The sequence below is a fragment of the Canis aureus genome, chromosome 28, assembly GCF_053574225.1.
Source record: "Canis aureus isolate CA01 chromosome 28, VMU_Caureus_v.1.0, whole genome shotgun sequence".
Taxonomy (NCBI): Eukaryota; Metazoa; Chordata; class Mammalia; order Carnivora; family Canidae; genus Canis; species Canis aureus.
The window spans coordinates 28,899,199-28,922,037 of record NC_135638.1 but is presented as its reverse complement, the minus strand read 5'-3'; the positions used below and the strand labels follow the sequence as shown (position 1 = coordinate 28,922,037).

The 22,839-nt window shown below is 38.6% G+C and overlaps 1 protein-coding gene and 1 long non-coding RNA gene across 4 annotated transcripts in view; one reads left to right on the top strand and one right to left on the bottom strand.

Annotated features, from left to right (window-relative positions):
- Positions 1–22,839, top strand: part of NKAIN3 (sodium/potassium transporting ATPase interacting 3) — a 617,017-nt gene that overhangs the window by 440,866 nt on the left and 153,312 nt on the right. The window lies entirely within an intron of this gene.
- Positions 9,909–21,808, bottom strand: LOC144300224 (uncharacterized). The gene is made up of 3 exons (XR_013366813.1): positions 21,186–21,808; positions 18,905–19,054; positions 9,909–10,126 (listed from the first exon to the last, which is right to left on the bottom strand). It is a non-coding gene; the product is annotated as an uncharacterized LOC144300224 (long non-coding RNA).

Sequence of the window (22,839 nt, the reverse complement as noted above, 5' to 3'; positions counted from 1 at the left end):
CCTATGACCTTTACTAAATAACCATATTTATCTATAGAGAGGATATTTATTTTCTAGCCAAAGTCTTTTATTATATTTTCAATATACTTCACTGAGTAATTTTCTTAGAAGCTTTAGAATATTCCCTATAACACATTAACTTCTCAGATTTGAAAAGTGATTTTTTAGCATGCCTACACTTTACTCTTTGCTTCATCAATTAGTGTTTTCTGCCTAATATAATTGACATCATAATATAAGTCTTTAAAAAAAGTTGTGTGTCTTATTGTATGTTATATGCTTTATTATAATTAAAGTTGTATCTTTTTTTATACCAAATAATGATAAACATTATCCAGCTAATTTGATCAAGGGCTAATTTTGAATTCTAAATTAGTCAAGTTAATTTTTAAGGTATTCAATATTTATACACAGATTAAAGTTCTTATTAAGTATTTAGTTTTGTTGCTTTCTTATAAATATGTGTTTCTAGGGGCACCTGGATGGTTTAGTTGGTTAAGCATCTGCCTTCAGCTCAGGTCCTGATTTCAGGGTCCTGGGAGCCAGCCCTGCATGGGGCTCCCTGCTCAATGGGGTTTCTGCTTCTTCTTCTCCTTTTGTGCTCTCTCGCTTTCTCTCAAATGAATAAATAAAATCTTTAAAAAAAATATGTGTTTCTGTATGGACACGGAAAATAGGCTTTGTAAATAGAATTTCAGACCTTTTAATTTTACTAGACAAACAATAATTTACTCCTCTAAATCTTTGTGATGGTGAATCAATCAGGTGGCAAAAATTAAAGGTAAAACAATAAATTTTGTAACTTTTTCAGAGTATGACTTCTTCTCAATTATTGCTTAAGATCCTTGACATATAATTGTACATTTTCTTGGTTAGTATGACATACTACTTGTAAAACAATCTGAGTGAAAAGGGCTGTGGTAAATAGAGAGATCATTTCTTGTTATATCCTTATAGAGCTGTAAAACTGTATATATTTTACAGCAATGTAATTCCCTAGTACTTTAATCCTAGGACCACACCTAAGGGACCCAAGGTTAATTGACTAAACTCTGAAAAATACAGTCAAACCAATTATTTATTGGTAAGTTTTAAAAAGACATCTTAATGCATCTCGTTAAATTCATGTAGCCTTTTTTCCTTAATGCATTAAACTAATTCATCTGTGTAAACATAGTGTTGTTTACAGGAATATTTTTCCTTTTAATAATGTGGTTGAAAAGACTCAATTGTGGCAAAACCATTTTTCAAAGCTTAGCATAACACAGGTGGAAATAGTCAACTCTCAAATCCAGTGCCAATTTTTCTCATTAGCTGTCATCAAAGGCAAATTTTTTATACCTATTCCTCATCATTCCTTTCCTTTGCTATTTTTGTTTGTATAGTCTTTGCTTATCCTAAGATATATATTTGTGTTTGTTTTCTGTAAGGCTTCTATAGTTTATATTTTATGTTTAACTCTTTAGTAGATTAAAAAATTGACCATTTGATTTTAAAGTGTGCATCTTATTCATTTTATTTAAGAACCAATAATTCATCAATGAACATTTATTACTTACCCTCTGTATGTTTAGCCCTGTGTTAGGTACTATGTATGTAAAAATGAATCCATGCCAGCTCTTGAGAAACATAAAATCAGTAGGCAAGACCACCATAAAAAGCCAAATATACTACAGTGTGCAAAGGGCCAAAGAGCAAGATGGGGACACATAGCTATGCCAATAGTGGCAGTTTTTCTGTTTTTGATGCAGCTAGGATCTGAATTCATGGGGTACTCTAATTACAAAGCCAGAATCACTTTAGTAGAAAAGAGTACGTGTACTCCTGGCTGTGGACTGGCTGTGTCCAAGGCTGGACAAAAACAATAGACAAATGTCACTGAGTAGGCATGCCTACTGCCAGTCCCATCTCAGAAGATCAGAAAGAAAAACAAATGAAGATCAGAAAGACCAAGCATTATGATTGCTTTTCAGGTAAATGTTAGGCATAGGATGGTCCCCAGAATTTCTGCAATGTTATATCTAACCTGTGTGTAATATGGAATCTCCCTTTCCTTCCTCTCTCCCAACTTGAGCTCTCTACAGTCTTCTCCATGTCTTTCTGCTTTTCCTACTTGTGAGATAAGAGGTGTGTGTGGAAAGGTGTGGAGCCCGGAGCACAGGTAAGGAAGAAAGGCAGGGAGCATCTGCCATCACTTCATTAAAAATCTAGGAACTATCAGAAGCAACTAGCCTAAAAAAAATAGAAAAAAAAATTCTCCAATTCTGTTCCCCAGCAATTCTGTGTTGATTAGGGGCTTGATTAGATTTTCTTGGGAGTGAGCCTTTGAGACTCTAGTCCACAATGAGAAGGCTTAAAGAGTTCTGGGATGAGCTAATCTTATGAATCATTGTCCTATAGTCAGCGGAGGACTTGTTTGTGTTTGTTTTTTACTCTGAGCATCTTTGTTCTCAATCTTAGCAAAGTGTTCACAAATAATCCATTTACCTTATGTTTTGCCTCGTGGGTAAGTTTTGACCATCATCAGCGCTAATGCTGTGGGTTGTTGACACTCTCTTTAATCCTCTGCACACATTTCTATTAAACATAAGAATTGACCCAGCAAAAAATTATTACAATTCATACACAAACACTAAACCAAAGCCTTCATGTTCTGTATAGTTATGACCAAATTAAGTATTTATTAAACTAAGAAGCTGTAATTTACATATCCCCAATATAGAACTTTCTTTATTCAATACTGAGAATCATTACATAAATGCCCAGAATGTTTTCAGTAACAATTCCTGGTATTTTATGATGAGTTGAGGGCCCTAACACATTTATACATTCATATTAAATGATAGGAATGTCTTTATTTCTAAATGTTAATAAATAAATATGCATTGTGTAGTGCATTCTATTATAAGCTATCTGAATTTGAGAGTAGTATTCATGGGCATGAGTAAAATAAATAACCAGAGAATACTATGAATTATTAAATAGCTACACAAATTCTCAATGGAATTATTTATTATCTTGCAATTTAAATTCCATCATTCGTTAATTTTATCTAATGCATGGCTCTGACGTGTTGATTCCAGGTTTACTGAAGGTCCCCATAAAACTCTCTTTTCTCCTGCATCCACCCAGGTGATCTTTCTCTGACAATGGCAGCATATCCTTCTTCTCCCTTTTTTATTCTAGTCCTTTTTCACACACTACTCCTCAAAGCCAAGATGACCCATGCCATCAAGTTACCTGAGTTCCCACTGCAAAGCGGTCCCATCTGGCAAATGGCTGAAAGAGAAGCTATTGTTTAGATTCTGGACAAAGTGGAGAAGAGGAAGGAAGTTCCCCATATTATGATGCCCACCAGAAAAGGTGTCTGCTGGAATGCCTAGGTGGCTCAGTCAGTTAAGCATCTGGCTCTTGATTTTGGCTCAGGTCGTGACCTCAGGCTCATGAGATTGAACCCCAGATGGGGCTCCAAGCTCAGTAGAGAGCTGCTTCAGGATTCTCTCTCTCACTCTGCCCCTCCTGCTCCTCTCTGTCAGAAAAATAAATAAATCTTTAAAAAGAAAAAAAAAGGTGGCTGTTATCTTTTCAGCAACCTTTTATTTCACTGTACTTCCTCTAAGTTATGTGATGTCAGTCCATCCTTACCTAAAACGCCTCTGGTATGTGTTATGCATCTGCTCTTCCCCTTCTTCTTGGAACCTTACCAAGGGCCACATAATAGCACATGCTGGTCTCTGATAGAACATGACATCACGGAAAGAGGATTGTTGGGAAGATTTCTGTCCTTTCAGCATTTATGTCACATGTGTTCACCAATTCTGGTGCCTTTTTTTATGGGGAGGTCTATATGGACACATGGGGTCACAGACCCCTTATCAGAGTCACATCTAGAAGCTGGAAATATAAATGTATAATGTTCCCCAACAGAGGCAGATGTACCAGACAGCCTAATTCTTCCCTGAGGATTGCCTCAATTGTAAAGCATAAGGGAACTACCTGGACTTTTAAGTTGAAATAGAAATTTTATGTTAACTTGCTTAAAGTATTACAGGTGACCCAGCACATGACCTGAAATTAGAGAATGTTAAGCACATAAATGAAAATTAAACTCCTGAAGGATGGAGAGATAATGCAAGTGACTTTTCTATTTCAATTCTCCTCTGATTAAAGGTTTAAAGCAAAACAAAAAAAAAAAAGTAGTCAGCCAATAGTCTGCTCTGGAAATTGAGTTTTTGCTTTCTTCTTCTTACTGGCGAGACTATGATGAGAATGCCGGGCCAACTGTGCCTTTCTAGCCTCACTTAGTAGGTTGGAGGTGCAACTGCTGCTTTCAATGCTCCAGGTTCTTCTCCCTCTACCAAACACGGCCCTTGGAAACAGTGCCCTTCACTGAGGAAACAGACTTTTAAAGGAATGACAGATGTGACAGTAAAAAGAAAGAATCTTCTTCTGTTTGATCTGTTTCTAGAAAGTCTCCAAACTAACTTTTTAAAAAGTGCTAGACTTCCTCAAAAACCATATCTCTAATTCCCAGACTCTGAGAAAAAAGAACTGGACCCTTGGTGGATGATTTTTTTTTTCCAGCCTCAGGGATGGTGCGGGCATATTCTGATTACTGATTGAACCAGCCTTCACTTCTCCAAACCTTGGCCTTTCAGTGTGCACAGAGCTTCTGATGCACAATTCTTATCCTCAAATAACATAGAAGATGCCATCAGGCCTTAGCACTGGTTGACGAGATATTCAAAGCATCGTTCTTACAGGAAAAATATAGCAGTCTGTGTGAGTCATATAAGGGCTGCATAACTGGCTCTGAATTAAAATAGTTCTAAAGAGCTTTGTTGTGCAATATAATTAATATAGACTAGGTATTTGGGATTATAAAGTGCTAATTAAGAAAGTATGAACTTTTTTTTGCCATATGATGGGTAGAGAACAGTGCTTATAAACAGTCTTTCTGTTAAAGGGCCGAGCAAGGAAAAAGTTATGCAGTGATTCTCAGAGAAAATCTTGTGACCTAATAAGAGGTTTAAATTTATAATGTTCCATAAGTATAGTGAAATTATTGTGTTCACAGGAGAAAACCTACACTGTTGGACTTTTGTGTTTAGACAGAAAAGAAATAAAGCAAGCATAGACACACACTTGTGGCCTCATACTGTTAGTTACTCCTTCAGTCATTGCAAAGGTGGAGTCACAGCAATTACCAGCATCCCTGAAGATCCCTGAAGTTCCCCCCCACCCCCATGGAAATAATCCCAGCTCCTGGTAGGAGAACTGTTTAGTGGATGTAGGCAGAATTGTGAAGGAGAGGAGGTTTTCTACTTTGTTTAATAGTATGTGTCTTCATCTAGGTCCTTAGAGAAAAAGAGGCTAGGTATGTTTTGGACAAGTTAGATAGTTTGATTCAAAAGTAGCCATCTGGGCAGCCCGGGTAGCTCAGTGGTTTAGCACCACCTTCAGCCCAGGGCGTGATCCTGGAGACCCGGGATCGAGTCCCACGTTGGGCTCCCTGCATGGAGTCTGCTTCTCCCTCTGCCTCTCTCTCTATCTCTCATGAATAAATAAATACAATCTTTAAAATAAAATAAAAGTAGTTATCTATAAAGAAAAAAAATCTATTTCTCCCCATGATTAGCAAATTGTAAGGGACTTAAATATCTTTGGAAAATTACAACTGCAACTTTACCTAAGGAGAGCTGAAAATAATCTTTACTTCATTTAGGGTCATTAAAATTATTGGGATTATTCACTGCTAGTAAGAATTCACTTTCTAATACGAATTAATTAATGTTTTAGAAGCACCCTGAGATCCTTAAAACCCCAGAACAGATACTTCCATGATAGCTGTGGGGTTAAAAAAAAAATAATAAAAAAGGAAATGATCTTAAATAGCATTATTCCTAAAAGAATTAAACAGTAAGAAAATGAAACAATATGTCCATTATTTAGGTAACTCCTTTGTGGCCACTGGACTTTGTACAACTTGGGGAATATCTGGCTGGTGCTAACTTAATCCTGTTTAGATGAAGGGCATAGATAGAACTGTTGTTGGCATGAGGCATGTCCAAACTTGGTATGATGACATGTGGTCATATCAAAGGATCTGGGGAGATATAAAGGGGAACAATATTTCAAAGTGAAAATAGCTACAAAGGGGCAGAGGTGGGCTTTTATTCTCAGTTCAGCTCCTCCCCACGGTACAGTGCATAACACTGCCACACACATAAACACACAAAGATTTGTGTGGAACTTTAAAGATCCTAATGAGGAGTCAAGCAATAAGAATGGGTTAATAAACATCCCCCTGCTACAGTGAATATCCAACCGGGGTTGTATTTAAGTCACTGTCTCTGAAACTTCCACATCCCAAGAGGCTGCCTCTTGCAAGGCTTCCAAGATGGTTACTGTGCAATCTGAGATTGATGGTGATAGATAAGAACCTGCCAGAGAGGTTTTTACCACATCCAAGTTTGCAATTAATCAGACCTCTTTCCAGCCTTCACAATTATTTCAGCAAAGGAAGCAATTAAGAAAAATAGTCTTCTTTTGTAGAGGGTTTTAAACCACATCAGCAGCCACATTCATAGGTCAGCGAGACCAATATTGTTCTATTTATCCAAATACCTTTCAAAAAAGGAACAACTACTTTTCCTTCTATTTTTCAAAAATAATTCTATCACATTAAAACAAATATCTATTTTTTTCTTAAATGAGGAATTTTTCCTACCACAATTAAAAATAAGTAAAGTTATTCTTTTCATGTAGTGAACTTTGCAAAAAAAAAAAAGAAAAAGAAAGAAAAAACAGATTGAAAAGAAAATTTCCTGTTGCACCAATGAAGTAAAATGTGTGCATACATGCATATGTATGCATGAATTATGAATACACCACACTATAAATATAACACATTAGTGCCAGCATGAAGCACAAAGGTAGCACAATTTTATGGTCTCAAAATCCTGATTAGCATAAAAGGCATAACATTGTGATCAAATAATTATTGATTAACACAAAGACAGAGAAGCCAGATGTGTTGAATGAGCTTGGTAATTAACTAAGTAAACTACAGGTGTTTAAAATTCATAGATTACAAATGCAAGGTATACTTGTTTTTAAAAAATCATCTGTTAGCAAATTTTAGTGTAGTCAGGTGCAGCAATTACATACCACAAATGTCAATATCTGTGAATGTACATTATACCTTCACAAATAATTAATATTTGAAATGTTTTCAGTGCTTAAGTCTTTTGACGCTTTTGGAGGGCTGTTTTTACAGAGACATCCCTGGTTCTGCTCAATTGGCCTGATCCACATCGAAAGTAGACAAACTAATATATAGGAATATGTGACTAATAAATTGACAACTAAAAATTAAATACAAATAGGATTAGGGGAACTTGCCTTTTTTTTATTCATGAGAGACACAGAGAGAGGCAGAGACATAGATAGATGGAGAAGAAGGCTCCCTCTGGGGAGCCTGATGCAGAACTCAATCCCATGACTCCGGGATCATGACCTGAGCCAAATGCAGATGCTCAATCACTGAGCCACCTAGGTACCCTGGAAACTTAACATGTAAAAGAAAAATGAAAGTTCTCTTGCAAATTGTAGATTTTTGTTAACTTCTCACTGTATTTTCCCTTCTCCCATTCACAGTGGCCCTGCAGTAAAAGTGGCATCATTTACATCATCTTTTTTTTTTTAAAGATTTATTTATTTATTCATGATAGACATAGAGAGAGAGAAAGAGGCAGAGACACAGGAGGAGGGAGAAGCAGGCTCCATGCACCGGAAGCCCGACGTGGGATTCGATCCTGGGTCTCCAGGATCGCGCCCTGGGCCAAAGGCAGGCGCTAAACCACTGCGCCACCCAGGGATCCCCTACATCATCTTTTTTAAAGGAATTAATTATTTCTTCAGTCATTATTTGGAAACTCCAAGTTTTTGTTTGATTCCTTCTAATAGCATCAAAAGCACACACAAACGAATTTAAGGAAGGAAATTAGGTCTTTGGCCATGGTTCTTTTTTTAAAAAAAGATTTTACTTATTTATTTGAGGAAGAGACTGCAGAGAACACAAGTGGAGGGGGGTGTATAGGGAGAGGGAGAGCAAGTAGCCAGATGTGGGGCTTGATCCCAGAACCTGAGATCATGATCTGAGCTGAAGGCAGATGCTTAACTGACTGAGCCACCCAGGTGCCCCAGCAGCCATGGTTCTTTTCCTCCTACTTTTGCACAGTGTCTCAATTATTTTAATTACACATGAGAAAGATTATTGATCATCTGTACACTACCTTTCTTAAGAAATGCATTTGAGGGGCACCTGGGTAGCTCACTTGAATGGGCATCGGATTCTTGATTTCAGCCCAGGTCTTGATCACGGGGTTGTGAGATCAAACCCTGCATTGTCTGCTTGTGATTCTATCCCTCTGCCCCTTCCTCTGCTTGCACACACACAATCTCACACTCTCCCTCTCTCTCTCAAATAAATAAATAAATCTTTTTTTAAAAATGCATTTCTAGAAGTTATGTCAATTCTAAAATGAATGAAACAGGGAAGTATGAATTTGAAAAATCCTGCAACTCCAACTTTCTTGTATAGAAAAAAAAGGTTATGAAGCTTTAGAAGAAACTCTGTGGTTTTCCAACACTTTGTAATTGCTGACTATAGAGACGATCCCTCTCCCCTGCCATTCTACCCATGTTTACCATCCCAACCTCCATCACATAGCTGAGTCCTGCCGTTCTTAGGACTCCACAGACATGGAATCATGAAGTATATGCTCTATTGAGAGCCTGATCTCCTTCAGTTGACATCATGTCGGTGAGATTAAATTATGTCCTTGTGAGTATCAGCAGTTCATTGTTTTTGTTGTTGCGTGGCTTCCATTGTATGAACATACCACGTTTCTTTATCTATTCTATTGCTGATGGATATTTGGGGCGCTTTCAGACTTTGGCTACAAAGAGATGCCTAGATTTTCATATGGGTTGTTGGTAGGTATATGCATTCATCTCTCCTGGCTACATATTCAGGAGTGGAAACAGTAGATCATAAGGCATACACACATCTAGCTTACTGGGGATACAAGACTCTATCCAAAGTAGCTGCACAAATACACACTCCCACTAAGCAACATAAGAGACACTTTGATGGATATGTGGTTGCTTTCTGGTTTTTTAAAGTTTTCTCAATTCTCAGCTGAAATTGTGACTCAAGCACCTAGTAATTAGATTTGTTCAGTCTTTTGATTAAAAATATATAAATTGAGCTGTTGGCATGGGAAAACAGTGTTGATTATATTGGGTTTATCATCTTGTAGGTGAGTCAGAAAATTGACTATAACAAAAGAATGAGTCTTCATTACCCAAATAAAGATATAAAATTAGGTGGAAGAACTAGGCACTTGGGAACACATAGAAGAGTTATATTGGCCCAGACTTTCCAGGGGCCAGGGATGACTTTCTCTGCTGAAACCTAAAAATAAATGGGACTTGGCCAGGTACCCAGGTTGGGGAAGGGCAGATTTCAATGACAGGAAAGCAGATGGAGGGGGAGAGTGAAAGATGATATTCTATGAAAGGGGATTAGGGTGTGTAGAGACCACGTTAGACAGAACAGTTCAAGGGGAATGGGAAGCAGGTCAGTAAGGCTAGAGCACGATTGTGAAGGGAAGGACAAGGAATCTGCAGAAATGATTAGAGGCAGGGGAGATAAAGACCTGTCAAATGGGGCACCTGGGTGGTTCAGTGGTTGAGCGTCTGTCTTCAGCTCAAGTCATGATCCAGGAGTCCTGGGATTGGGTCCTGCATTAGGGTCCCCACAGGGAACCTGCTTCTCTGCCGCTCTTGCAGTATCTCTCACGGATAAATAAATGGAATTTTTTAAAAAATGACCTCTCAAGTTGTCCCAAGAAGTTAATCTTTTATCTTTGGGAAGTGGGAAACCCTTGAGGTGTTTTAAGCAACTAGTGACACATTTGGGTCTAAAAAATACTGTTCTGTCTATAATAAAGAAAATAAAAATAAATTTGAGGAGAACAAGAGATGCCAGGAGGTGTATTTAGAGGTCATTGCAGTTGTCCCAAAAAAACAGTGGTTGGCCAGTCTAGGAAAGCAGCAACTGGAATGGAGAGAAATAGAATATTGTTAAAATTTGTATCTTCAAGCAGTATGTAATACTTAATAAAGTGTAATGACATAATCAAAATGACCAAATACTCATGTTATCACCAATGAAATAAAGACAAAACTTTTTCAACACAGTTAAACCCTTCGTTTACTGTTCCCTGATTCTTTTTTCACTCTATATTCTGCATTTGTTATATTTATATGTTTATTTAAAGTATTACTATACATGTATATATACATTCCTAAAAGAATACATAGTGTTATTGTGTGACTTTTTAAACTGTATATAACTGAGGTCATACACTATTTTGTCCACAACTTGATTCTTTTTGTGAACACTAGGTTCAGGAGATCCATCACTTTTAATATACATAAGCTTACTTAGTTTATTTCTACTTCACAAAGCATGTGATTGCATGAATATTACTTTATTAATTTCTGATAGACATTTAAGTTGTTCTCAACGTTTTACTGTTGCAACCAATGCTGCTAAGAACACTCATATGTACAGGTAGATATGTGAGCTAAGATAAAGGCAGAGGGGTAAAATCACAGAATCAAGAGGCATTCCCATTTTAAACTTCTTGATGTTTCCACACTATTCTATAAAAGACCGGAGCTTATCCTGCATATGAGTGGCCACCAAGCCACACCTGGACAATGACAAGTCATATTAAGCTTGGTCATTTTCACCAGGATACTGTTAATTTTGTTAGAGACTTTTAAAAAATATAATTTGTGCTTTGTTATTCCTCTCTGTTGGATCTTTGATTTCTTTTTAATTGATTTCTGCTGTTAAATATTTCTGTATCCTTATTTTATTCTTTTTAAATACCACTCATCTTGAAACACGAAATGTGCTATATTTTTTGTTATATTTACCTCTATCTTCCATACAAGAATGTTAGCTCCAATAGAGCAGGAATTTTTGTCTGTTTTGTTCATGGATTAATCCAGAACCCAGAACAGCTTAGGCACATAACAAATGTTTGTTAATTAAATATGTATCTATTCCTCTTTTCTTCCAACATTTTTAGCTTTAACTTGTTATTCTTTTCAAACTTTTAAACTGGACACTTAGGTCATTTATTTTCAGCCTTTCTTCTTTTTCTACTATAAATATTTAATGCTATAAATTTTTCCCTGAATATCATTTTATGTACATTTCATAAGTTCCAAAATGTGATATATTTATTGTTATTATTATTCTGTAAGTATTTTTGACACTCAAATGAAATTTATATATGATGTTCTTTGGCACTACATGGATTAACTGTTTACCTAATTTTGTTGTTGTTGTTGTTTATCTAATTTTTTTAATAACCAATTGCTAATCCTTATAAGCATCAAACAATTCTGTTAAAATTAGGGGAAAAAATTTAAAGCTGTTTTGTTTCTTCTATCTTTATTGCCTGACACTCTTCAGTAATGTAGAGCTTTAGTTTACAAACTTGGTTAACTTGATATAGAATTCCTACTGGAAAAAGGCAAAATAAATGCTTAATTGTTTCTCTTTAATTACTCATTTTTCAAGTGTGGTTATCTTTTTTAATTAACAAACTTTCTTCAGAGCAGTTAACAGCAAAATTGAGCAGAAAGCACAGAGGTCTTGTTTAGTAGGTGCTTTTTTGTTTGTTTGTTTGTTTGTTTTTTATTTTTTATTATTTTTTTTTATTTTTTATTGGTGTTCAATTTACTAACATACAGAATAACCCCCAGTGCCCGTCACCCATTCACTCCCACCCCCCGCCCTCCTCCCCTTCCAACACCCCTAGTTCGTTTACCAGAGTTAGCATTCTTTACGTTCTGTCTCCCTTTCTGATATTTCCCACACATTTCTTCCCCCTTCCCTTATATTCCCTTTCACTATTATTTATATTCCCCAAATGAATGAGAACATATAATGTTTGTCCTTCTCCGACTGGCTTACTTCACTCAGCATAATACCTTCCAGTTCCATCCACGTTGAAGCAAATGGTGGGTATTTGTCATTTCTAATAGCTGAGTAATATTCCATTGTATACATAAACCACATCTTCTTTATCCATTCATCTTTCGTTGGACACCGAGGCTCCTTCCACAGTTTGGCTATCGTGGCCATTGCTGCTAGAAACATCGGGGTGCAGGTGTCCCGGCGTTTCACTGCATCTGTACCTTTGGGGTAAATCCCCAGCAGTGCAATTGCTGGGTCGTAGGGCAGGTCTATTTTTAACTCTTTGAGGAACCTCCACACAGTTTTCCAGAGTGGCTGCACCAGTTCACATTCCCACCAACAGTGTATGAGGGTTCCCTTTTCTCCACATCCTCTCCAACATTTGTTGTTTCCTGCCTTGTTAATTTTCCCCATTCTCACTGGTGTGAGGTGGTATCTCATTGTGGTTTTGATTTGTATTTCCCTGATGGCAAGTGATGCGGAGCATTTTCTCATGTGCATGTTGGCCATGTCTATGTCTTCCTCTGTGAGATTTCTGTTCATGTCTTTTGCCCATTTCATGATTGGATTGTTTGTTTCTTTGGTGTTGAGTTTGATAAGTTCTTTATAGATCTTGGAAACTAGCCCTTTATCTGATATGTCATTTGCAAATATCTTCTCCCATTCTGTAGGTTGTCTTTGAGTTTTGTTGACTGTATCCTTTGCTGTGCAAAAGCTTCTTATCTTGATGAAGTCCCAATAGTTCATTTTTGCTTTTGTTTCTTTTGCCTTCGTGGATGTATCTTGCAAGAAGTTACTATGGCTGAGTTCAAAAAGGATGTTGCCTGTGTTCTTCTCTAGGATTTTGATGGAATCTTGTCTCACATTTAGATCTTTCATCCATTTTGAGTTTATCTTTGTGTATGGTGAAAGAGAGTGGTCTAGTTTCATTCTTCTGCATGTGGATGTCCAATTTCCCAGCACCATTTATTGAAGAGACTGTCTTTCTTCCAATGGATAGTCTTTCCTCCTTTATCGAATATTAGTTGCCCATAAAGTTCAGGGTCCACTTCTGGATTCTCTATTCTGTTCCACTGATCTATGCGTCTGTTTTTGTGCCAGTACCACACTGTCTTGATGACCACAGCTTTGTAGTACAACCTGAAATCTGGCATTGTGATGCCCCCAGATATGGTTTTCTTTTTTAAAATTCCCCTGGCTATTCGGGGTCTTTTCTGATTCCACACAAATCTTAAAATAATTTGTTCTAACTCTCTGAAGAAAGTCCATGGTATTTTGATAGGGATTGCATTAAACGTGTAAAGTGCCCTGGGTAACACTGACATTTTCACAATATTAATTCTGCCAATCCATGAGCATGGAATATTTTTCCATCTCTTTGTGTCTTCCTCAATTTCTTTCAGAAGTGTTCTATAGTTTTTAGGGTATAGATCCTTTACATCTTTGGTTAGGTTTATTCCTGGGTATCTTATGCTTTTGGGTGCAATTGTAAATGGGATTGACTCCTTAATTTCTCTTTCTTCAGTCTCATTGTTAGTGTATAGAAATGCCACTGACTTCTGGGCATTGATTTTGTATCCTGCCACGCTACCGAATTGCTGTATGAGTTCCAGCAATCTTGGGGTGGAGACTTTTGGGTTTTCTATGTAGAGTATCATGTCATCGGCGAAGAGGGAGAGTTTGACTTCTTCTTTGCCAATTTGAATGCCTTTAATGTCTTTTTGTTGTCTGATTGCTGAGGCTAGGACTTCCAGTACTATGTTGAACAGCAGTGGTGAGAGTGGACATCCCTGTCTTGTTCCTGATCTTAGGGGAAAGGCTCCCAGTGCTTCCCCATTGAGAATGATATTTGCTGTGGGCTTTTCATAGATGGCTTTTAAGATGTCGAGGAATGTTCCCTCTATCCCTACACTCTGAAGAGTTTTGATCAGGAATGGATGCTGTATTTTGTCAAATGCTTTCTCTGCATCCAATGAGAGGATCATATGGTTCTTGGTTTTTCTCTTGCTGATATGATGAATCACATTGATTGTTTTACGAGTGTTGAACCAGCCTTGTGTCCCAGGGATAAATCCTACTTGGTCATGGTGAATAATTTTTTTAATGTACTGTTGGATCCTATTGGCCAGTATCTTGTTGAGAATTTTTGCATCCATGTTCATCAGGGATATTGGTCTGTAATTCTCCTTTTTGGTGGGGTCTTTGTCTGGTTTTGGAATTAAGGTGATGCTGGCCTCATAGAACGAATTTGGAAGTACTCCATCTCTTTCTATCTTTCCAAACAGCTTTAGGAGAATAGGTATGGTTTCTTCTTTAAACGTTTGATAAAATTCCCCTGGGAAGCCATCTGGCCCTGGACTCTTGTGTCTTGGGAGGTTTTTGATGACTGCTTCAATTTCCTCCCTGGTTATTGGCCTGTTCAGGTTTTCTATTTCTTCCTGTTCCAGTTTTGGTAGTTTGTGGCTTTCCAGGAATGCGTCCATTTCTTCTAGATTGCCTAATTTATTGGCGTATAGCTGTTCATAATATGTTTTTAAAATCGTTTGTATTTCCTTGGTGTTGGTAGTGATCTCTCCTTTCTCATTCATCATTTTATTAATTTGAGTCTTCTCTCTCTTCTTTTTAATAAGGCTGGCTAATGGTTTATCAATCTCATTAATTCTTTCAAAGAACCAACTCCTGGTTCTGTTGATCTGTTCCACAGTTCTTCTGGTCTCGATTTCGTTGAGTTCTGCTCGAATCTTTATTAACTCCCTTCTTCTCTTGGGTGTAGGATCTATTTGCTGTTTTTTCTCTAGCTCCTTTATGTGTAAGGTTAGCTTTTGTATTTGAGTTCTTTCCAGTTTTTGAATGGATGCTTGTATTGCGATGTATTTCCCCCTTAGGACTGCTTTTGCTGCATCCCAAAGATTTTGAACGGTTGTATCTTCATTCTCATTAGTTTCCATGAATCTTTTTAATTCTTCCTTAATTTCCTGGTTGACCCTTTTATCTTTTAGCAGGATGGTCCTTAACCTCCACGTGTTTGAGGTCCTTCCAAACTTCTTGTTGTGATTTAGTTCTAATTTCAAGGCATTATGGTCTGAGAATATGCAGGGGACAATCCCAATCTTTTGGTATCGGTTCAGACCCGATTTGTGACCCAATATGTGGTCTATTCTGGAGAAAGTTCCATGTGCGCTTGAGAAGAATGTGTATTCAGTTGAGTTTGGATGTAAAGTTCTGTAGATATCTGTGAAATCCATCTGGTCCAGTGTATCATTTAAAGCTCTCGTTTCTTTGGAGATGTTGTGCTTAGAAGACCTATCGAGGGTAGAAAGAGCTAGATTGAAGTCACCAAGTATAAGTGTATTATTATCTAAGTATTTCTTCACTTTGGTTAATAATTGATTGATATATTTGGCAGCTCCCACATTCGGGGCATATATATTGAGGATGGTTAAGTCCTCTTGTTGAATAGATCCTTTAAGTATGATATAGTGTCCCTCTTCATCTCTCACTACAGTCTTTGGGGTAAATTTTAGTTTATCTGATATAAGGATGGCTACCCCTGCTTTCTTTTGAGGACCATTCGAATGGTAAATGGTTCTCCAACCTTTTGTTTTCAGGCTGTAGGTGTCCTTCTGTCTAAAATGAGTCTCTTGTAGACAGCAAATAGATGGGTCCTGCTTTTTTATCCAGTCTGAAACCCTGCGCCTTTTGATGGGGTCATTAAGCCCGTTCACATTCAGAGTTACTATTGAGAGATATGAGTTTAGTGTCATCATGATATCTCTTCAGTCCTTGTTTTTGTGGACTGTTCCACTGAACTTCTTCTTAAAGGGGAATTTTAAGAGTCCCCCTTAAAATTTCTTGCAGAGCTGGTTTGGAGGTCACATATTCTTTTAGTTGCTGCCTGTCTTGGAAGCTCTTTATCTCTCCTTCCATTTTGAATGAGAGCCTTGCTGGATAAAGTATTCTTGGTTGCATGTTCTTTTCATTTAGGACCCTGAATATATCCTGCCAGCCCTTTCTGGCCTGCCAGGTCTCTGTGGAGAGGTCTGCTGTTACCCTAATACTCCTCCCCATAAAAGTCAGGGATTTCTTGTCTCTTGCTGCTTTAAGGATCTTCTCTTTATCTTTGGAATTTGCAAGCTTCACTATTAAATGTCGAGGTGTTGAACGGTTTTTATTGATTTTAGGGGGGGATCTCTCTATTTCCTGGATCTGAATGCCTGTTTCCCTTCCCAGATTAGGAAAGTTTTCAGCTAGAATTTGTTCAAATACATATTCTGGCCCTCTGTCCCTTTCGGCGCCCTCGGGAACCCCAATTAAACGTAGGTTTTTCTTTCTCAGGCTGTCGTTTATTTCCCTTAATCTATCCTCATGGTCTTTTAATTGTTTGTCTCTTTTTTCCTCAGTTTCCCTCTTTGCTATCAACTTGTCTTCTATGTCACTCACTCGTTCTTCCACCTCGTTAACCCTCGTCGTTAGGACTTCTAGTTTGGATTGCATCTCATTCAATTGATTTTTAATTTCTGCCTGATTAGCTCTAAATTCTGCAGTCATGAAGTCTCTTGAGTCCTTTATACTTTTTTCTAGAGCCACCAGTAGCTGTATAATAGTGCTTCTGAATTGGCTTTCTGACATTGAATTGTAATCCAGATTTTGTAACTCTGTGGGAGAGAGGACTGTTTCTGATTCTTTCTTTTGAGGTGAGGTTTTCCTTCTAGTCATTTTGCTCAGTGCAGAGTGGCCAAAAGCAAGTTGTATTGGAAAAAAGAGAAAAAGAGAGGAGAGAAAGAAGGAAAGAAAAGAGAAAGAGAAAAACAAGGGAAGAAAAAAAACGAAAAAAAAAAAAGAAGAAAAAGAGAAAGAAAAAGAAAAAGAAAGGAGAAAAAAAAAGGGGTTGGGGGAAGGAAACAAATCAAAAAGCAAAACAAAACAAAACAAAACAAAACAAAAAAAAAGAACCACCGGGGAGTATCTTCTGATTCTGTGTACTTTAAGTCCCTTGGCTTCTCCTGGAAGTTGTCCGTCTAGCTGGTGTTCTGGGGGAGGGGCCTGTTGTGCTGATTTTCAGGTGTTAGCAGTTGGGGGAGCTGCTGTGCCCCTGCCTGGTGCAGGGCTCGGTGGGGGTTGTTTACCCCGTGAGGCCGCAGGAGGAACAGCCCCAGTGGCGGGGCAGCTCTGGAAACCTGGATTCAGCTCCAGGAACTCCGTCTGCAGGGCTTGGAGGCTCCGGGGCGGGGCCGCTGATCTGCTCAGCTGGGGCAGGAGCGTCCTCGCTGTCCTGGGCCCTCCCGGCCTCTGCCTGTCCCGGGGGAGGCGGGATCCTGGGCTGTGCCCGCTCCGGAGCCTGCGCTGGTGGATTCGCGCTCCGGGGCCGCGCAACCCCCTCCGCGGAGCCGCCGCCCGAGCCCCTCCGAGCTGCTCCTGGAACCGCGCAGGCCCCTCCGCACGGAGCCTCCTCCTCTGCCCGAGCCCCCCGAGCTGCTCCCGGGGCCGCGCAGCCCCCTCCGCGGAGCCGCCGCCCGAGCCCCTCCAGCTGCTCCGGGTCCCGCCGGGTCCCCCGTGCGCGCTGCAGCCCTTAGGGAGCTCGGCGCACTCTCCCGGGGCGCAGGTGTCTGTTAGTGTCCCCGGGAGCCCGAGGGCATCCCCGCCCTCCTGGGTCCTGCTCCACCTCCCTGGAGCCCCTTTCCCCCGGGAAGGTCGGTGCAGCTCCTGCTCCTCCGGGACGGGGCTCTCCTGTCCTGGGGACACTCGCCCCGGCCTCAGCCCGGCTCCTCGCGGGCCCCTCCCCCTTGGAGGCCTTTGTTCCTTTATTTCTTTTTCCCCGTCTTCCTACCGTGATAGAAGCGCGAACTCTTCTCACTGTTGCATTCCAGGTGTTCTCTCTTTAATTCTCAGGCCGAATTCATAGATTTTCAGGATGATTGGAAGGTTTTCTAGGTAATTTGGTGGAGACAGGTGATTTGGGGACCCTACTCTTCCGCCATCTTGCTCCTCCCCCCCCTAGTAGGTGCTTTAAATACTAACAATGAGTTTTTCTGCCTTTCCTTTTTGATCATTGTGGAGTCACAGATTTTCAGTGATTCAGTGTGTTTGGTCGGCCTCAATTATGATTCTTTCTAGTGCTCAAATTATTACAACTTCAGCCAGACAGACCCTTCATATTGGTTCCTACATCCTTTTGACATGACTTACTAATTTTTGAAAATTGTCTTACTTTCTAGCACAAAATACATTTCACAGTCTCCTTGTTCCCTCCTTGCGCCAACACTGGATTTAGCATTTCTTCAAGGAATAACCTTTGTTCTTATTACTGGGGAGTGTGAACCAGCAGTGTTTGTTGCTACTGGAGTGACATTGCTTCTAGGCCATTTCAGTGGACAGAGATCACACTCACACACGCATACATTCTACATACCACTTTTACCCTCACGTCAGCTTCCCTCTAGCTGTCAGATCCTTCAGTCAGCACCTGGAGTTTGAAATCATTTTGCCATCATGCGATCTTTGCACTTGCAGTTCTATCAGCATGCAACACTTTCTCCAGATCTTCACATGTCTACTTCTTTCTCATCTAACAGATCTTAGCCCAAATATCCACTGTGGGAGAAGCTTTCTCTGGCCACCTTGCATACAGTAACTTCTTTCCACATCCAAGCCACTCTCCAGCACATAATCTCCTTTATATTAGTTTTTACAATGTATACTTATTTTTGCCTACTTCTTTGTTTACTTAATTACCTATCCTATCCACCAGAATATATGTTCCATGAGGGCAGGGATAAGACCCCTTATATTCAATATTACATCCTTATGCATAGCTCATATTAGAAACTCTGTAAATACCTGCTGAATGGACAGATGAGACTTCCTTGCTTCCTGTAGCTGTTCAATCCAGAGAATGAAGCCCCAGAATGAAAACAAGAGGCTTGATTACTTTTAGTTCTGCCTTTGGCCTATGACCAATGGTACAGAATTGAAAAATCCCAGGAATACCTAGATGTAGAGATGGGAAACAGGAAGTCAGAATGATCAGTAGCCACTTATTCTACAGACTCCTCTTTTCTTTTAGTTTTTTTAATTTGAGTGCAGTTGATACACAATGTTACATTAGTTTCAGGTGTACAACATGGTGATTGAACAAATTTATGCATTATGTTGTGCTCCCAAGTGTAACTAGCAGTTGTCATCATACAACACTACTGCAATATCATTGATTATATTCCTTATGTGGTGCCTTTTATTCCTGTGACTTACTCATTTCATAACTGGAAGCCTGTACCTCCCACTCTTTTTTATTCATTTTGCCCTCCCCTCATCACCACTCTCTGCCAACCATCACTTTGTTCTCTGTATTTATAGGTGCAGACTGCTCTTTACATTCAGAACCAGTGGCACAAACCTAAGTGATTATGACTCATCCATGGCTTGTACTAAGGATTCTTTAAGAAAGCACCAACAAATGGCAGATGCTTCTTGATGGAAGTTTGAATGAATATCTCTTAAACCTATCTTTAAGGACAACAACATATAATTGTTGATATATTTGAACTGGTTCCAAATCTTTGTATTATGTGCTCCAAACACTTATATCTCACTGCCAAGCACTGTGTTTACCCTTTATTCTATGGACCTACAGTACCCTCTGAAATGTTTAGTGCTTTGATGGAAAAAATAATAACTAGAAATGTGAGAAAGTTGTTTTAACTTGTCTAATTCATATTCTGAGATGAACAAATATTTCAAAAGAAGTTTCAACTGACATGAATTGTATCATATAAATATAAGCCCAATGCTAACTCTTTAAAATTGAGCAAAATCTATTTTGTTAAATAAATGTCCACTTCCAGATGGGCTGGCTTATGATAAGACATAGTAAAAAGACAAAGAAAGTGGATAACCATATAAAAGTAGATTCAATGACTTTGAGTCACAACTAAGGAAACAGGAAAAAAAAAAAGAATATTATTAGCAGTTGAGAATCCATTTCTAGAAGTAGAGAGGATTAGCTATAGTTTAATCAGACATACCAAGAAAAGCAGATGAGTGAAAGTACATATAAGAACAAGACAAAAAAAAAAAAAAAATAAAAAAAAAAAATAAAAAAAAAAAAAAAAAAAAAAAAAAAAAAAGAACAAGACAGACACTAACTCCTTGATTAATCAGAAATTATATTGGGGTATACTATAAAAGAAGTGAATATTGAGTTGACTCGAGTACTGTGGGTATACTTACAGTGAATGGGATGTAGGCAGGCATGTCCACCTACTCGGTTCAGAATATTTCAAAGAGGGCAGCCCTGGTGGCTCAGCAGTGTAGCATGCCTTCAGCCCGGGGTGTGATCCTGGAGACCCGGGATCGAGTCCCACGTCAGGCTTCTTGTATGGAGCCTGCTTCTCCCTCTGCCTGTGTCTCTGCCTCTCTCTCTCTCATGAATAAATAAATAAAATTTTTTAAAAAAGAATATTTCAAAGAATTTTGGAAATTCCTTTTTTGTTTAATTCAAGTATTTGAAGAAAACAGGAACAAGTTTGGAATTTACACTAGAGATATCAAAGAACTTTTAAACATTTAATACTTGCTTAAATAGATACCTGGGGAAAGCAGGTATTCTGAAATAATTTTCTTTTAAGTCATAATGTTGTGAGTGTGAGCAGATAGAGCTAACGTGTGGATCTCCATGCGCTAATGTTCTCCTTGCTCATCCTTGAAGCTACCACCCTGTGTTCTCACTACCTTGACTTTCAAATTTCATGAAGAAGGACACCAAAGTCTCTCTTTTCAGTCTCGTCCATTCCTTGTAATCCAGTTTTTCACTCACAATACTCTGCTGGTATTGCACTTTTAAAAAGATTATATTTATTTATTTATTTATTTGACAGAGAGAGAGAGAACACAAGCAGGGGGAGTGGCAGAGGGAGAGGGAGAAGCAGGCTCCCTGCAGAGTAAGGAGCCCACCGGACCCTGAGATGATGGCCTGAGCCAAAGGCAGATGCTTAATTGACTAAGCCACCCGAGTGCTCCATCCTGCTATTGCATTTTATAAACTCGCCCTGCCCAACCAGTCATCAAATTCAGTGGTCCTTTTTTATTACCAGGCTTTGAGTCTATGGCATTACCACCTTACCTGATTCTCTCTTCTGTTGGCTTTGACGTACTCTTTCAGGCTGTCCTCATGCCTCCCAAACCCTTCTGCTTTGGTTTCATGTTTTCCTCTCCCTCCTTGCTTTCTTCTTCTTTGTTCTCCAAACAGTCCCTTGGTAATCACTGACACTTGCATAAATACAAATATCAGTCTTTTTATCTTTTAAATTCTAAAGAAAATGACAAAAATCCCCGTTGCCAATTTTCTTAACCATGATGTGCTTAAATCATAACATAATATTCTAACTCCAAGAGGTGAAAGGGAAATGACATTGGAGGTACTTGAAATTATTTTGAAGATCACGCTGTTGATCTATGGTTTAGCATTAACCCATATATTTCAAAACTATAGGCTTTGATGTGGTAACAAAAAGCTTCAACAAAGTAAGTGATCTGTATTTATTTTTTTTTATAAAAAAACATTGTTACAGTTTTCTGTGCTGCATTTCCTCTGATGTGCCTCCTACAGGAAACTGAATTATCGAGTGGTAAAGTTTGTTTGGTTTTTTGGGTTTTTTTTTTTTTTTTAATGTTTGAAATCTAGCTATTGAAAGGGATGGAAATCAGACACAAACTTGCAATACAATTTTATACCAATTATAAGTTGGAAGTTTGAACTTTAAGTATAATTTGATATTACCGATGTTCTCATTCAAATTTTAATACAGTCATTGCAAAAAACAGTACAGTTTATAAATAATTATAGTGCCAACAAATTAAGTGAGAACTACGCAGAGGGATTTTATTAGTGTAACAAATAAATATCATGAGTTCATAAATTTACTTTTGTTTTATTTGTGTAATATAAATTTTAGTCCAAGTCATATTGGAAGGAATTTAGAGTCCAGCAACAGAAAAGGCCACTGGGTAAGAATGCTTAAAGAGTAGAAATCGCTATGACTTTTGAGATCATGCTAGTTCATCCTGAACCTAATGAATTCTATTAAAACAGGAAATAATAGTTTTTCGGTTGTGATCAGGACTAACTGTAAGAGATTAAATCTGAGGGTCAGGAAAGGGAGCAGTCAGTGTGCAGTTTGCTTGCAGGTAAATTGCCTTGTGTTAAACGGAACTCACTAGCTAAAGCAATTATTTTTCTATAATATTCTCCCTTCAGAGGGCACTGCAAATGATACAGGTGGCAAACCAAGAACAAAAAAAAAAAAAAGATGTAAAATACTTTAGTATCAATAAAGTGCTGTAACTGTGAAGGTAACTGAATGATATGTGTAACAAACCAACAACCCAAAAAAAGAAAAAAAAGTTGTAAAATGTTTTAATAGCGAGATAATCTGAGGTATACTTACAATAGTAGTTTTGTTACCAACCAGGATCCTTGGGCTCTCCAAGTAATAGAAATTGACCGGAGGCCAAGCAGGAAGTTCCAAGCAAGGCTTTATATTGGGGCTTATACCCCAGCCCAAGGGAGACAGCAGAAAGGAAAGTGTCCTTCAGACTGGGTTTCAGAACAAAGGCCAGGAAAATTTTTTTAAGGAGCTGAGACAGGAAAAGACTGACATTCAGGCATGTAGAGATGGGAATTTCTTGGCACCTGCACACTTGCATGTGCCATGATCTCATGCTTCTTCACTCATCATATGTCTAATAAGCATGTTAACCCCCCACACACACACATG